Raw genomic sequence first — 16716 nt, forward strand, 5'->3', positions numbered from 1 at the left:
CTGTTTTTCGACGTTTAATGGTGTCTAACAGTTCGCAGTCTTTATTGATTATTCTCATCGTTGGTTCTTCTTGCAGTCCAAGGAATCCTCAGTACACGCCTATAGACCCACATCTCGAATGCTTCTAGCTTGTTCATAGTGCTCACCTTCAGTGTTCATCCCTCCATGCCATAAAGCAACACTGTCCAGACATAGCATTTGACAAATCTAATTCTCATGCCAGGATCGAAATCAGTATTGGTGAGCACTTTTTTGAACTTTATGAACGCACTGTGAGCATTTTCAATCCGGCATTTGATTTCTGTGTCTGATTCCCAGTTTTCACACAGCCACGTTCCTAGATATTAAATTTATTTACTCGCTCTATTGGTTGGTTCTCTTATGTTAGGCTTGAGTTTTCAAATTCTTGTAGCTTTCGAGTAATTATCATGAATTTCTGCATTCTTAATGCATTTCCCGACAGTCCCAAGCATATCCCTCAAATCCTCCATGTTATCTACAATTAGAACTGTGTCGTCCGCATAACGAATATTGTTGACCCATGCACCATTCACCTTAACGCCCACGTTGCGTTCTGCTAACTCTTCCTGAAAGATGGCTTCAGAATATAAATTGAAGAGAAGTGGGGAGAGAACACACCCTTGTTTGACCCCTCTACAAATTGGTCTTGCTTCTGTGAGATCGTTACCAACTCTGACTTCAGCCATTTGGTTCCAGTATAGGCTTTGATTGCAGCGGATGTCTTTTTGGTCTATGTCCAATCTACTTAGAATTTGGATCAGTTTATGATGTTGGACTCATAAACCTTTTCATAATCGATGAAACACAACATTATGTCCTTTCTCTGATCGTTGCAGTTCTGGATCAGTACTTGAGTCGCAACTAATGCTTCTCTCGTGCCTAAACCTCGTCTGAATCCAAATTGTGTGGATCTGATGTTTCTTTCTCACTTTATTGATATTCTGTAGTGGATCAAGTGCAACAACTGTTCACAATTTGTCAAATATCAAAAATTGCAGCTCTGCAAAAATGCAGAGAGGTACAACATTTTTTCTAACTTAAATAAATTTGCCATCGTAGCCGCTAACAAAAAGCTTCAAATTTTTATTGACTTCTCGATTTGTTCTGATAAAGTTCCACTCGAGTTCAACTATTTTAAACTAGAATTTCACCCACTTCTTCTGGTGTTAGAGCCACATGTTGCAATTTATAGGGACCGCTTGGCGGCGCTGCTACTTGAGTAACGGTCTTGAGACAAAAGCTGTTCCGGTGCCTTTATTGGGCGAATAAGTGGTGATTTACAACGAGCAAAGGGGTAATTTCATAATAATGTTCGCTGCTATTAAGTAGAAAGTAATTAGAAGCAGCGAAATTTATTGCCCTGGAAATGGCGACGTTATGGAAGGTGGGAAAATCGGTTACTCGTGCAGCTTTGAAAGCATCTGACAGGTAGGAGAACGAGCATTTAATTTTGGTTTACTGCCTGAAAGCTGGAACAAATTTGATAGTAACCACAGCAATTTCAATTTACAGAATGGAGAGTAATTTAAAGCTTTCAAACTAAAAAGTCAAACCACGTGACCATAATAGAGTTGAGAAGAAAAAAGTCGATTATGTATGTAGCTTTTGGTGATTTTATCAACGCGGAAACGACCTGAGCAAAAACGGATTTCACTTATCAATTATTACATTGTAAGGAAGCAATAAGACACACCCAAGATATTCAGTGACTGACAGGCAACTGATAATCGCCACCGCAAAAAATGATTTATTGAATAGCGGATTAGTGTATAATAGCTACGAATTCTTAAAATGATTCAGTGATTGTTCTGCCACCGTTAGGCTACGGCTGCTTTCGATCTTGTTAAAATTAATTGGTTATCCCAACTTGCTAGTATCGATTTTATTCACATAAGAACAGTTGTTTTATGTCATAGTTATTTAAAAAGAAGTTAAATTTTCTTAACAGTTTTAGAGATTAGATAAGTAAGCAATTCCCATTGGCTGAACTGTTATGGAATCACAGTCTAATCCTAAATGTAAAATTTGAAATAGACCATTCACAACTAATGTTCAGAGTGACCAATTAGAGTTAATCTTGACCGTTATAAAATTAATGTTTTTGGTTGTCATCCTCACTGTCAGTTAGCATCAAATTATTGCATTTTAGGTTTCAAGTGAAAACCTTTCAAGTTTCCAATTCTGTTCAATTAAGATACAGGTGTGGTAAAACTAAAACCGTCCATAAGAAAACCATGTAACTGACAGAGAAACATTGATAATTGCACGCGCAAGACAAAGACAGAAAAAAAGTCCAAGTAGGCGACAAATTTGCTGCGATGTTGTCAAACGTCTCTCTGAATTTGTCGACAAGATTTCTTGCAAAATAATTTTGTGATTGGAAGATTTTCATTTATTTTGATATTTATTTATTCAAAAATAAATGCAGAAAACAAACCAAACATTAAACACTCATTTATCTAATTCAAATAAGCTTCTGGCAACATTTTCCGAAGTTTCAGAACACTACACTTTTTATTAGGCTTTATGTCTTTGTCTCGCGCATGCAATTAATCAAAATAATAATAATAATAATTTCTAGTGCTTATTTTTCACATATTTGGGACTACTACGATCAATAATAAATAATATATAATAATAATTCATACAAATTTACAATATGAATTACATCACATAAGTGAAAACCTTCCATTGAGCCTTGTCTTGTAATCTCACCGTCTAGTTGCTGGTACCACACTGGTACTATTGCCAGATTAATGAATGCCAGATATGCTCTGGTTGCTATAGTTTAAAATTAAGCATAGCTACAGTATTTTTCCTGAATCTCTAGAATTTGATGTCAAAATTGACATGTCAATTTTTTTATGTTTTGATAGTTTAAATAGAATGCCCTGTATTTTATTTTGACAAAAAAAATTGTCAAAATCTGTTACTTCATCTATCGAAAGTGTCATTCTGACTTTAAAACTGTCAAAAGTGATCACAATTACATTAAATGGAAATGGTTGAGAACGTCAAAATCTGTCAATTTAAAAGAAATAAAAATTGATGTTTTGACTTGTTGTCAAATTGACAAAAAAATTTAAAACTACTATAGGTCTGTTCGTAAAGAGAATCTCCATCTAGTAAATAGTAATCAGATAATTAGATACATCCATTGGCCACAAGTCAGAAAACGTCATAGTCACGTGAGCATTCAACCAATGAAACTTGACATTTACTATTTCTGAGTTGGAAATCAATCAGGGGTTGCCTCTGCAAACAGACCTGATCACTAAAATGGTCAGTTTTAAGAAAAAAAAACAAAAATTAACGTTTCAATGACGTGTTCTACATACGCCATAATTTTCAGCTTTTGGATGATCTACTTTTTCAAATTTACCTGACTTTGTCACATTGGACTAATGATTACAATAATTATGGTTAGTACAAGAGTGGTTCTGTAATCTCTTCTTCTTCAATCTTATTCTATCCGTGTTTGAACATAAGCCTCTCCTTGTCATTTCCACTTCTGTCCAGAATCGACCTACTTCTTCCTTGATATTATCTATCCAGCGCCTTTGTGGCTTATATCTTTTATCGTTATTTCTCTAGGTCTCTAATGTTCAACCCAGAGTGTGTAATCTAGATACAACTAACTAACAAAAATTCATTAGTTTACACTCAACTTACGCTAATACCACCAGTGTTAAAACCTGACTTAAGAGCTTGAAACTAGTAAAATATGACAATATTAATTGAATAAACTTACATCGTTTTGGACTTGGTGTTTATAAATATGTTGCTGTACCAAATATCTCAATAGGTACTACTGGGATACGGATTTATTTATCTAGATGTCTTATAACCATGGAACAACAACCATTACTAAGAGAATCAACAAAGGCAATAAGACTTTTCCCTATAACAGAAATTTTTAAACAGAAAACACGTGGCTTTATTTTACTGGATCTTCCACAGCGTTCTCAATTTCACATAAGTTAAAAAATATAATTGCTCTATCAGTGTATTTCTCAATATTTATACTTCTTCAATCGGTTAAGTTAACCTTATATTTTATACAATTCTGGATGTTAATCTATAACCAGCCCGAGGCTGATATTTTAGGAAATTAAGACAAATCTGAAAGAGTAGAATTAGTGAAATTATCATATGTCTCTCGGGACAAAGGCAATACGGCAGCTCTAGACTTTTGACTTAAAAACTCAGTTAATAACTGCTTTACCTTAAGTTAGAAACTCACATTGAACCAAGTAGATGCTACTACTTTTTCAGAAGGATTCTTACACTTCTGGCAGCGCAAAACTCTATCTTATTACATTCATTTCTTGGAAAAATAAAAAAAAAATGAAACAGGCAGCAGGCAGCATTATCGTTCTAAATTAACTATCATTAAAATAAATTTTATCTGAAGAAAAATGTTGTTAAACTTATTTTTTATAGTTTGAAAATATTGTCGTCCTTAATCAAAATTGCTAATTTTCAAATGTATTTCGCGGTTTCGCATAATCAGCGATTAGGAATTTTTATAATAAATCGTTTATAAAAAATTGCATATTTTCGCCGAGTAATATTCCATATTTCGCCCTTTCCACTACTTGTTCCCATAAAACAAAAGCAAAAAGAATAACGAAACTCCCGGGAGTGTAATAAGGCTGCCGCAAATTCTTCTCCAGGGCAAAGGAAAATTAAAAGTCACCCCCGTTAGTAGTCCGCAGACCAAAAAAACACAATAACTTCAGGGTTCAGACTCTTTGTATCCAACAGTAAAATATTTCTGAGATTTATTGGAAAAACAGCGGCCGGAAATCCATTTATTAGAACAAATTAAGGGTTTTGTTTTCCAAATTGGAAGGTTTTCTTGAACTCGTTTTCGTATTAGAAATAATTGGATGAGAAAAGTTTAGAGCGGAACAATATTGGAACTCGTAAAAGCTTAAAAAGTAGTTTAACAGAAGTTTAACTACTGCGAATATTGTACGCATGATACATTTTTAATACATGAAATTTTGTTAATTTACAGGGTGGGGGTAGTGAAGTAAATTATTATAGTATATTATTCAACGAGATATTAATTACTATATTATTTTATTTATTAGAACTTTTGGAGATCTCTGGAAAGTTTTCAGGAGTATTTAGAGGCCTTTGACATTTCCAAATGATTCTACCGGTCTGTGGTTATTTTCAAATAAATGTTGGAAGTTGTAAAGCATTTGTAGGCACGTCTGGCCAGTTTTAAGTAGTACTTAGAGGCTTTTGGTCATTTTAAAAATGTTTTGGAAGGCTAGGATCCTTGTAGAGACCACTGACAATTTTTATCAGGTTTTCAGTAATCATTTAGAGGCTTTTAACATTAACCAAAATTAAATGTCTCTGGTTTTTCCAAAATAATATTAGAGGTCTTTGTCAATTAAAATAAAATCTTGGAAGGTGTAAGGACCTGGTAGAGACATCTCAAGTAACATTTCAGTAGTACTTAAAAGCTTCTGGTAATTTAAAAAAAGTCTTGGAAGTTTTAGTAAACTTGTTGAGGTCATTTGTGGCAAGGGTTCAGTGGTATTTAGAAGCCAACATTTTTCTAAAGGCCTCTGGCATTTTTTTTGGGAAGTTTATGGCATTTCCAAGTGATTCTCGACGTTTTCGGCTATTTTAAAAAAAATTTGGAAGTGGTTGGGCACTAGTAGAGACCTCTGGTTTTCCAAAAGTTTTCAAACATTTAAAACAATATTAAACAAGTCTTGGAAAGTTTAGGATTATATGAGCCACTGACAACTTTTGGTAGATTTTTAGTAGTACTTAGAGACACCTGACATTAGCAAAGAAAAGGAAGAAAAGAAAGATTCTAGAAGTCTTTGGCACTTAAATAAAATTGAAAGAGTAGAGCACTTGTATTGTGTTGTGGCAAGTTCTTAAAAACCTTTTGGAAAATTTAGAATACCTGTAGAGGCTACTGACATTGAAGAACACATCGATTAGCAGTCGCTAGCTAATTTTGTTATAAATGCACTGAAATAAATCGATTATTGATCGAAAAAGCATTACTTAAACGTCATTGTGCCCATCGAATCCAAAATCAGATTTTTCGATTGCTAATCGATTTGTTCTTATGAATTTGGCCATTGAGTGATCATAAAATGGTTCATCATATAGGATTTATCCAATTTTCATTAAAATTTTATTATTTAAATCATATTTTTTAATTTCAATATTCAACGTGACACTTTCTATTATTAAGTGTGGTTATTATCGCCACAATTAATAGTTTTTTAAGTTCTTTTGTAACAAGATTTAACAAACTGTATATTTGCTTATAACAGATGTTCCAAAGAATGTACGCGAGTATGTCAATCACGGCTGCATTAACTGTCGAAACACGTAAAAGTCAGGAATGGATTGTTAGCATTTAAACGTTGTAGTTATTCCAAATCGGGTTAATACCAACTTCTTCATCCTTCAGCGATTCTAAATGCAAATGTTCTTGCTACCTCTAGTATTAAGTAGAGTTTCATTCATACAGGTTTTCAGTCACTTGAATGCAAGGTATCATTAACTCTTCAAGTTGTCATTACATGGGTTTAGTGAGTAAATAGTTGATATACATACAATAGATGGTTTTGATGAAAAGAAGAAGTAACTTGAAACGTCTAGACGGCTCGACTATTTGCAGAGTCATCGTGTCTATTTGTGACAATGAGTGTCTGCTTTAGTGGTTTTATTAATAAAAATTAGTTGCGTTAAGGCTTTTGTCTCTACAACTATCACTAAACCTCTCACTACTATTCTACCTTTCAGTTAGTTTTAAATGAAGGTGCAGGTCCATGTAGTCAGTATCCGGGATGATAATTATTTTAAAAAATGCTTGCAATTTACTGAAATTTTTGCAACTTACCAAGACAATATTACTTTTTATTCAAATTTTTGATTAATTACAGAGGAAATCATGATGGGAGAAATTTATCTAAAATATCTTCTAGATGGAATAATTATTAATCATATGCAAGCACAGCCAATATTTAAGTTACGTTTCTAAAAAAGACACCATGTTTGAAACAGATAGCAGATTGGGTTTGAATTCCAATTAACTCGTCATTATTATGCAGTTTCCTTACACTTGCAGTATAAACATCTTTTCATAAAGAAAGATGTAGATACTTGCCTAGAAGCATCACAGCAAAATAATAGAGCAACACTTTTGAATGGTTTAATCATCATCCGAGGTCTATTGATTTACCCACAACTGCGTATCGTCTGCATACATGTGATAGTGGCAGTACTGCATTGAGGAACACTAGTCAAAATGTCAACAAAAACGATAGGTTAGGTTAAGTGGATAGTGGTTAAGGTTAAGTATTTTAAATAGATTTGATCAATTTCTCATGTTGTTCTTCTATGTCCACTGTCCTCCAGGAGAATAAACTTTTAATTCCCTAAGGAGAATAAACAATTAATTAAGCTACATTATTACAGCCAGGTTCTGGATCATTTTCCGAGATTATCCACCCATATAAAGTGTCCTAAGGTGTTCAGTTTTAAGCATAAGCACGTAAAATTTTAATTTTTCAATCAAACAGATGTCAATGTCAAGCTTCAGATAGTATTTTTTATTAAAGTTAGAAATCTTGCTGTAAGGAAGAGAATCTTATTATAATTACTAGATGGATATTTGTTTTAATATTGATCTTATCGTAAAGTCTGAATTAGCAAAACTGTAGTATTTTCTTCATCTTCAGACTTTGACTGATGTCAAATATCAACTTGCTATTCGATTTACTTTTGTCACTTTATTTATTCATATCAAAATTTGACCAGTTAGTATTTTTGAGTTCTCTTATAGTAAGATCAATATTAAGTAAAATGTTTACCTAGGAATGTATAATAAGACACCCTGTACTATCCTTTAATATCCAATTTGGGTATATACAGGGTGGTCCAGTTTTAAGTGTCAATAATTCACCATTCCAATCAAAAAATAAGTTGACTTTCATTATGTCATTTTTCTGAAAAACGTTTCCTAAGGAACTTACAGTCCTTCAAATTTCAATTTAAAAAATCGTTTTATAGTGTAAAACTGAATATTCAAGACTTGTGAGAGTCCAAATTTGTACCGAATAGTCTAAAAACTTGCTATTTACTACTAGGAATAGTCTTATAATTTGTTTTCTCAAACTGCCATCCTGGTCGACTGTCTGAAACTGGATTTCAAGAACTAAAAACAGTCCGGAAATCAAGACAAAGATTGTATTGTGCATGAAACTCATTTTTTACTTCTAAAGATAATCTAAAAGTTGACTTTTAAAGCTAGAACTGACTTTACTAAGACTAAAGAGAGTCCAAAAGTCTATTTTCAGGACTTCAATTGGTGTACAACTCAATTTTCTGGACTGGAACAAGTCTAGAAGTAAATTAAATTTTCGAACTATTTCATTTCTAAAAATTAGTTCTCAAGACTAATATCGTAGCATTTGATACCAAATTTTTTTACTTTTATTACTGAAGAAACTTGACTTTTGGAAATAGTCTTAAACTCGATTTTTCAGTCTTTAAAAGCACTAAAAACAGTCTGAATTTCTTAGAGATGCTACAATTTATTGCACCTATGATGAGTGTAGAAGTCAATTTAATACTGAAGAAGCTTGAAATAACATTTTCAAGACTATGGACAGTGTACAAACTGGCTTTTAGACCTGATAAGTCAAAGCTTGGAATGCCATTTTAAGAGAATGAAGAATGTGAAAATTGTTTTTAAGTTTGTTGTGTCAATAACTTGGTAAAGATAGTCTTGAAACTCGATTTTCCAAGCTGAAAGCAATTTTGAAACACTAAAAATAGTCCAGAATTCTGAGAAAATTAAAAGCAAAGTAAAAAGCAAGAAAAGTTAGTTTTCAAGACAATTCATGAATCTAATGTCAATGTCCTCTATCTAAGACTATTTTCAAAACTAAAATATTGAAATTTGTCTTAAAAATTAAAACTTACTTCAAATGCAAATTTTAAGCTTCTGATATTACTTTTCATTAGTTCATAGTCACTTTTTGGTGTTCAAGTCAATTTTTAAGGTTGAAATGTAAGAATTTGTAGTAAAAAATTCTAGAAAAAGTAGTTTTTTATGTCTACAAGTACAAATCAATTTTCAATATTAAAGTCTCTCAATTTGCATGAAAACTGGTTACAAACACAATTGTTAAGCTTCTGAAATCAATTTTTATCTTTTCTCAGTCAATTTTCAAAACTAAAGTCTTTCAGTTTGTCTGGAAACTATGAAAACTAGCTACAATTAAATTTTTTAAGCTTCTTAAGTGAATTTTCCGTTTCCAAGACAATTTTTAAGTTGGGTTGGGTTAGTTTTGGGTCTTTGAAAGTAATAATTGAATTATATCGTAAAAGAAGTTTCAAATCAGAATTTTATAAGAGACAATTTCTTTTTCATCGTAAACAATGAAATTAAATAAAACACGTAATTTTTGAAAAATATCTAGAGACGTAGAAGGCAAAAACATTAAAACCATCTTCCTGTATCTAGGCTACTGGAGAATTTTGGCAAACGTCATTCATAATGAGTATTAATTTCATAATGAGTGTTCCATTTGATCAAAATTGCTCCAACGGTTTGACAGTTATGACAAAAAAACGATTTTTTAAACAGAAATTTGAAGGACTGTATTTTCCTTAGGAATCATTTTTCAGGAAAATTACATAATGCATGTCAACTTATTTTTTAATTGGCTATGGATTGGTAAATTATTGACATTTAAAACTGGACCATCCTGTACATACAATACCCAAAATAGAATAGGTGACATGGTGTGACAACTGACAAATGACGTCACATTCGTAGTGCAGTAATTCGCTTTGTAGTCATTTAGAATTGTAATTCTCTTGGAAGTGTGTGATTGGTCAAGAAAAAGCAGCAAGCTGAAAGCTGCATCACAAAACAAATGCGGTAGTTTAGGCTTTAACCTCAATTTTGTCTTGTAACAAAAGTCAAAAGAGAATGTTAATTAATACATAATCTTGATTAAGTCTTAAATTAGCCACGCAGCAAATAAAGTCTAACATGGGAATATAGAGCAAACAAAATGTTAATTAATATCAGAAATAGTAACTGTTCTGTGACATACAGACGACTTAATATTTCCGCAACGTATAGCCAAGAGGACAACCCACTCTCCTGATTTGGCATCCTCAGACTATGGCGTAAATAATGGGTAAAGCGCACGTTTCGCAACCTTTCAACCATATCAAGATTGGCGGGCTTCACGCCTTACGTGATTTAGTTTTGATGTAATGCATTTACTGGATGCGGGCAGTAGCAAAAAATCTGGTTTGTTATTGCCTGGAAGGTTTAGATGGGCGGTTATTTATAATGCAAGTGCTAGCAAGCTGTGAGTAAGTAACTTAGAGAACGACGCAAGAAGAAAAAGTTCTATATTTTGATTTAGATTAATTAACGTATTGCAACTGTTGTAAGCCATTTTATCTTGATGCTTATATGGCATCGTTCTTAACGTATTTCTTATCTTGATATATCTGAAGTAGCAAGGCCGAAAAGTCATATTCGTTCAGTCACCGTGATGGGAAAGACCAATAAATCGTAAAACGTAATTTTTCCCTAGTGCAATGCTTGCACAGAAAATACTCCGGATCGAACAAATTGAAGTAATCCTTTAGCTGGTATCTCTAATATACCAAAAAAGCTAGACAAACAATTCAGCTAACTTCCATTCGGGAACAATAACTCTTTTCATTCGTTCCTCGATAAAGAATGACATTGTGATAAGTCTAATCGATAATACCGGACAGATTGAAATGTACCCTTATCTTTTATAAAGACTTAAACTTTAAGCTCGAAAGGATAGAGGAAAATTGAATTGAATCAGGCAATCTCTCAATTCATTTCATTCCAATAATCAAACAGTCATTGTACTAGAAAAGGCCTGATGTTCGTTCGAAGCAAATTGAAATTACTTCTTTAAAGTCATTCTTAATTTAACAATTTAATAGCTTTACAAAATGACATAGATAGTTAATTTTCTTATTCTCTTCTCACGCAATGCTAGATTAGAATTAATTTTAAGTAAATCTTTCTGGAAGCTACTTAAATCTTCTAGGCCCCATTAAGGCAAATCGGAGCGCAGACGTAATTCATTATGGCAATGTCACTAAAGAGAAATCTCCAGATTTTCCAGGGGCCGCAAAAAGCGAAACGTCAGGAAGCAATTTCGTTTCATAGCAATTCTAACTCGAATTCGAACACGAATGCCGTAATTTTTCAACTGTAAACAAAATTCGAGCAAATCCTATTACCTCAGTTTGTGTACGAATTTACGTAAAAACCGTAAAATTGAGCCTCCTGTGGCATACCGTCGCATTTGTCCTGTTATATTTCCCCTCTTGTTTGGATGAGTTTCTTGTTAACATTCAGCGATGTTGTAACTGCTTTGTACTGATGAATTTGACTATTTCCTAAATAAGTATAAGTATTATACCAATTTAGAAAAGCAATGCTGCGTTTCAGAACATATCTTCCTGACAATAGTCAGATTTATTATACAAAAACTATTCGCTGAATTCACTTACTGCATGTGTAAAATTAATATCAACAATTTCCATGAAAAAAACTACGGACTAGTCGGATCTGGCGACTTTAAAGCTAATTAATATTATCTCGTCGAGAAATTACTTATTCAGGACATAAAATGTTAATAATAACAGCAGCGTTTGCATATGAACTCATCTTGACCACCAATATAACCAAGAACGAGGACAAGCTTGCAGTATTTTTGTAATCAAAATATCCAAAATAATATAACCTAGTAAAAAGTCCAGACCCAAAACCCCAAAAAAAACTTTCAAGCAAGTAAATAAATAGTAAATAAAGCTACCTAAACGGTAAAACAATAATTCCTTCGGACATTTTCTTCGCATTTCAAAGCTTACATTAATAAATTAAAATACAATATTAGCTTGGGTGCAATCATTGCGGACGTTCTTTTCTCCTCGCTTCTTTTCACCCGAATTCGGACTGAAAGACTTTATGATAGAGAGATTTTCCTTGACTTATGAAATAATTTGAAAATTCGTGCCGGCTTGCCAGTTAATTTTAGATCTTCGTGCCAGCGCTTCGTCGTAGCTCCACGCTGGATTAACAACTTTTTAAGGCAATATTGTTGGATATTAGCTTTCGTATTTTCATTAAACCTTATAAAATCGGAAAACCGCTGAGCGAAGAGAGTTGCGAGATTAAAAATGCCGCAAGTAACTGTGTACTCGAATAAAAGAAGTTATTTGCTGGAGAACTAAAAATATTTTGTTATTTCAATTAACTCAAAATAAAAGACAATTTATTTAGTTATGATAATACACTTACAATTCAACTAAAGTGTTATGGTATGGTGTTAAATTTGCGTTAAAATTAAACGTCTAAGACCAAAAAACACTTTGACAATGTTTTCCCTTTTTCCTTTTTGGATAAACCACGTAAACTGCTCGTCAAAAAGAATGGAACAGCAAATTAATTTACTCGCTTTTAATAATTCTTTTGACGATTAAAAGGTATTTTACTTCTCTTATTGATGACATAAATAATCTTTTTAAAAATTGCCACTGATTTGAGTATACAGGGTGGTACCTACGGAGGTGTAGCCAAAACTGAAAAATTTGATTTACCGTTTTGCGCACAAATTTGTTTTCAAAATGTATTGCAAAATTTCAAAAATGGAGTTATTTTTACTTCTGTTGTTTGAAATAAAACTTTTTTTTCTTTTGAGAAAAGCAGAATTACACATACATCTTTCATAACTGCGTTATACTGGGTGACACAAAAAACAATCAAAATAAATTTTCTCATAAATCCCAGCATGTTCAATATTTTTAGTACGGAAAAAATAGTATTTAATAAAGAAGCACACTATTAGTTTAATAATTCAATTCATATCTTTAGACATTTCAGCCAAATTTTACAAATAGAGTTATTCTTACTTATCTTCTTTCAAATTCAATAATTTATTGTCTTTTTCCATTTCAACTACAAAATTCTTCTCGATTTATTTTACTAAATAACGATACACGGTTTATTGATATAACATTTATTGATTTTTATCTTATATGTTTGTTTGTTTTATTTTAAGTGTAAACTTTCTAATTCAGTAATTTCTTAAGATTCTGATTCCTCAAAGTGGGATTAACAAAATTACATTTCGATTTCCCCATTTCAAATGCTAAATTCCTAAAGGTGTTAGTGATGTGGGGCTGTACTTTTATTAAGAACCGTTATTTTCGATTTATCTTACTGAATAACATAATGCTGTGTTAAGTGTAAACTGTCAAATCCCACGTTTCCGCAAAAAAATCTAAAAAAATTGTTGAATTTAAAGCAAAAGAAGTTAAAATAACCCTATTTTGGAAATTTTGCAATAAGTTTTGTTAACGGTCCTTAATCGCCAATCTGGCGAAAACGTTTCGAGATATTAACCACAAGATTAAGGTTATCTTGAAAAACAAAAAGAAAATTGCCGAATATATACGACCGTAAACCGAATTTTTCATTTTTTGTCAACAATTACACCCTTATACTCGGATCAGTGGCATCTTTCAAAAAGATTATTTAGGTCAGCAAAACAGGATGAAAATACCTTTTAATCGTCAAATAAATGATTAAAATTAAGTCATTATTTTGAAGAGAAATGTTGATATTTTATGCTTTTTAATGAGTAGTTTAGAAACTACAGAGAATTAGAACAGAACCAAATTAAAAAAAAAATAAAGAAATTTTTTTAATAATTGAATGATTTTAGGTTTGACCAAAACCCTATTTACCGTATATTATACGTTGTATGTCGATGTTACAATCCCTTTTCCAAAAGGATTTACTAGTTTTGATGATCTGCCTATTGTAGATAAAAACTGCGGTTCCAAGTTCACAAAAAAAAATTTCTAGGTTTGTGGCCAATTGCAAATAGAGATATGAATTAAAGAAAATGTCTAAAACACAACAGTATTCATGAGTATAATGATCAAGAGTGTGATTGACAAAAACAAATAAAAAAAGTGAATAAATGAATGATGACAAAAGGTAAATCACCTAATCGCATAATAAGAAAGTGACAAGTATAAACTTTATTCTAATAAATTCAAGGGTAATCAAAATCTGGTATTTGACAACAAGAGACTGAAAAGACCAAAGTTATTATTTCAGGTAAACAAACTTCAAGGTAGAATATCCCTTAAAACTGGTAAGGTGCTGATTTTATTGATAAATAATATTGGTGGACCATTAAACCCTCAAAGACCTTTTGTATAATAAAATGTCGTAAAGTTTGATCATAAAATACATGAATATACCATAATTATTTACAATGTAAAAAAAATTGAATATTAATGACGGAATGATATTTGTTACCACATATAGGTTACAACGGAAACAGGAACCCATCTGTTATAAATTAGTGTTAGATTCATTGATTTTCAACCGTCCATATAACTCTAATCCTGTCACGGCTTAATTAACTACGTTCTGCATCCAATTTTGGGTAAAGAAATATTTCTCGGCATTATGGCCCATAAAAGACTAATTCGTTTTGCCGAATTCCACCCCGAGATCCGGTTTCAGGGTCTCAGCTGTTACCGAAAACGTCATTGTTTACACAAGTTAAATAGTAGACCCTGAGACGTGACATTAGCATTAGTTTTGTCACAAGAAGCGTGTTGGCTTTGTAGGTACAGCTGGTCAAACAGGCTCAAATTAGTGGCTCAATTTCAAATAAATTAAAGCCGTCGCGGGCTTTGTTATTAATACCGCTCGTTTTACTCCGCTGTCACCGGGTAATCCTTAAAAGCACGATAGAAATAATATTATGAAAGCGAATGTGGATTCCAGCCACATATTCATATTAAAATGAACTCATGTTTTGAATAATGCGGCGCCTTAAACCCACTAAAGTAAGCTGGATTGATGAACAGAACAGGAGGACACTATTCAGTTATACAGTTCTTCAATATAAACATGGATTCATTAAAAGCAATATGGTGTAAGCGCGTTGTGCAAGAATAAAACTTTATGCGCAAAAATTATATGCATTCGTTTTGGAGGCACCAAACAAAATTATTCTAATTTTGGCGCTTTCTCTTCTTCTTTTCAAATCTTCTTCTTTTAATATAGTACAATACAACTTAAGGCGCAAAAGTATATACCTACACAAATTGTGGCGTTTTTTCTTATCTCTTTTTAATTTTTCTTCTTTTAATCTAAAAATAAACATTTTTGGCGCAAAACTTATGTTTTATAATAATTTTGGCGCCGCCTTAAAAAAAAATTATAATAACTTCAATATTTAGGGTCTTTTATTCTTCTTTTTTTTTTCTTTTAAATTCTTCCAATTTTCACCAGGTAGAATAAAGGTTTTGACAAGAAAATTATATCTTCTAATTTTGACGCTTTATGTTCTTCGTTTTTTCTATTCCTTCAGTTCTCCTTATTTTTAATGGAAGAATACAACTTTTGGCGCAAAAAAGGTATCCATTAATTTTGGCGCATTTTATTCTTTTTTCTCTATTTTTAATTATTCTTTTTTCAATCTGGTAAAATAAAATCTCGGGCGCCAAAAATTATGTCTTCTAATTTTAGCGCTTTATGCAATTTTTTCTTCTCTCATTTCAATTATTCTTCTTACAGAAAAACCCTTTTTAGTACAAAAATTAAGTTTGTCAAATTTTGATATATTTATTCGATTTTTTTTAATTTGATAGAAAAACCATTGTTGACACAAAAATTATGTTTGTCAAATTTTGAAGCTATTTATTTTTTTTTAACCTGGTAGAAATAGTTATTTATGCAACAAGTGCAAAAAGTACATCTTTTTTATACGCAAGTTGTTATAAGAGTTTAACAACAAGTAAGTGCAAAAATGGACTTTTTTCATGGGTTGCATACAACATTTTTTATAAAATCGACTTGTTTGATGATAAAAGACTTTGTTGTACTAGTGCAAAAAAGTAGAATTTTTTTCACTAAAAATCATTCAAAAAAGTGTATTTTTTTTGCACGATTTTATAACACGGTTTTTTTTGTTTTTCTCCCTTTATTTTTTTTTGTTTGCTAAGAAAAAAATTTTTGACACAAAATAGTCAAATTTTGGATCACCTACTTTCTTAATTTGGTAAAAATTCCATTTTGAATATATTTTTGGCTAGTGACAAAAATGTCATGTTCTCTCAAGCTATGTTCTGAAAAAAAATAAAATAAATTACCTTTCACAGAAGCTGCTCACTTTCTATTTTACCCTGCATGTATGTAATGATTAAAATTAACAACTTACGGTGTCAAAAATGCAATTCGCTCAATTATTTTCGTCACCGAATCATCGCATATATGGATGTTGGACGATTAATAACAATTTTCCAATCATTAAGTGTTGGAAGGAACCGAACGGACCTACATGGTACCCGTCGAGAGTGGTTCTGGGTGGCGCGCATAACAGATTCAAGCGCACATTAAATTACCAAGCCTACTCACCTTATTTAAATTTTATTTGGGGCATAAATTAGAAGGCCTCGACCATTCGGGTATCTGATTACCCGAATCGAATCGTTCGATGCTATGCCTGTCATGTTTTAAATTGCCTAAAAGGGCGAGTATTGGGGAATTTAAGAAAGCAAAATTAACTCCGGCTGAATTAAAAATTATTAATTTTTTAAAAT

This window comes from Ips typographus, linkage group LG2, assembly GCF_016097725.1.
Source record: "Ips typographus isolate SLU linkage group LG2, UJ_Ityp_2.0, whole genome shotgun sequence".
Lineage (NCBI taxonomy): Eukaryota > Metazoa > Arthropoda > Insecta > Coleoptera > Curculionidae > Ips > Ips typographus.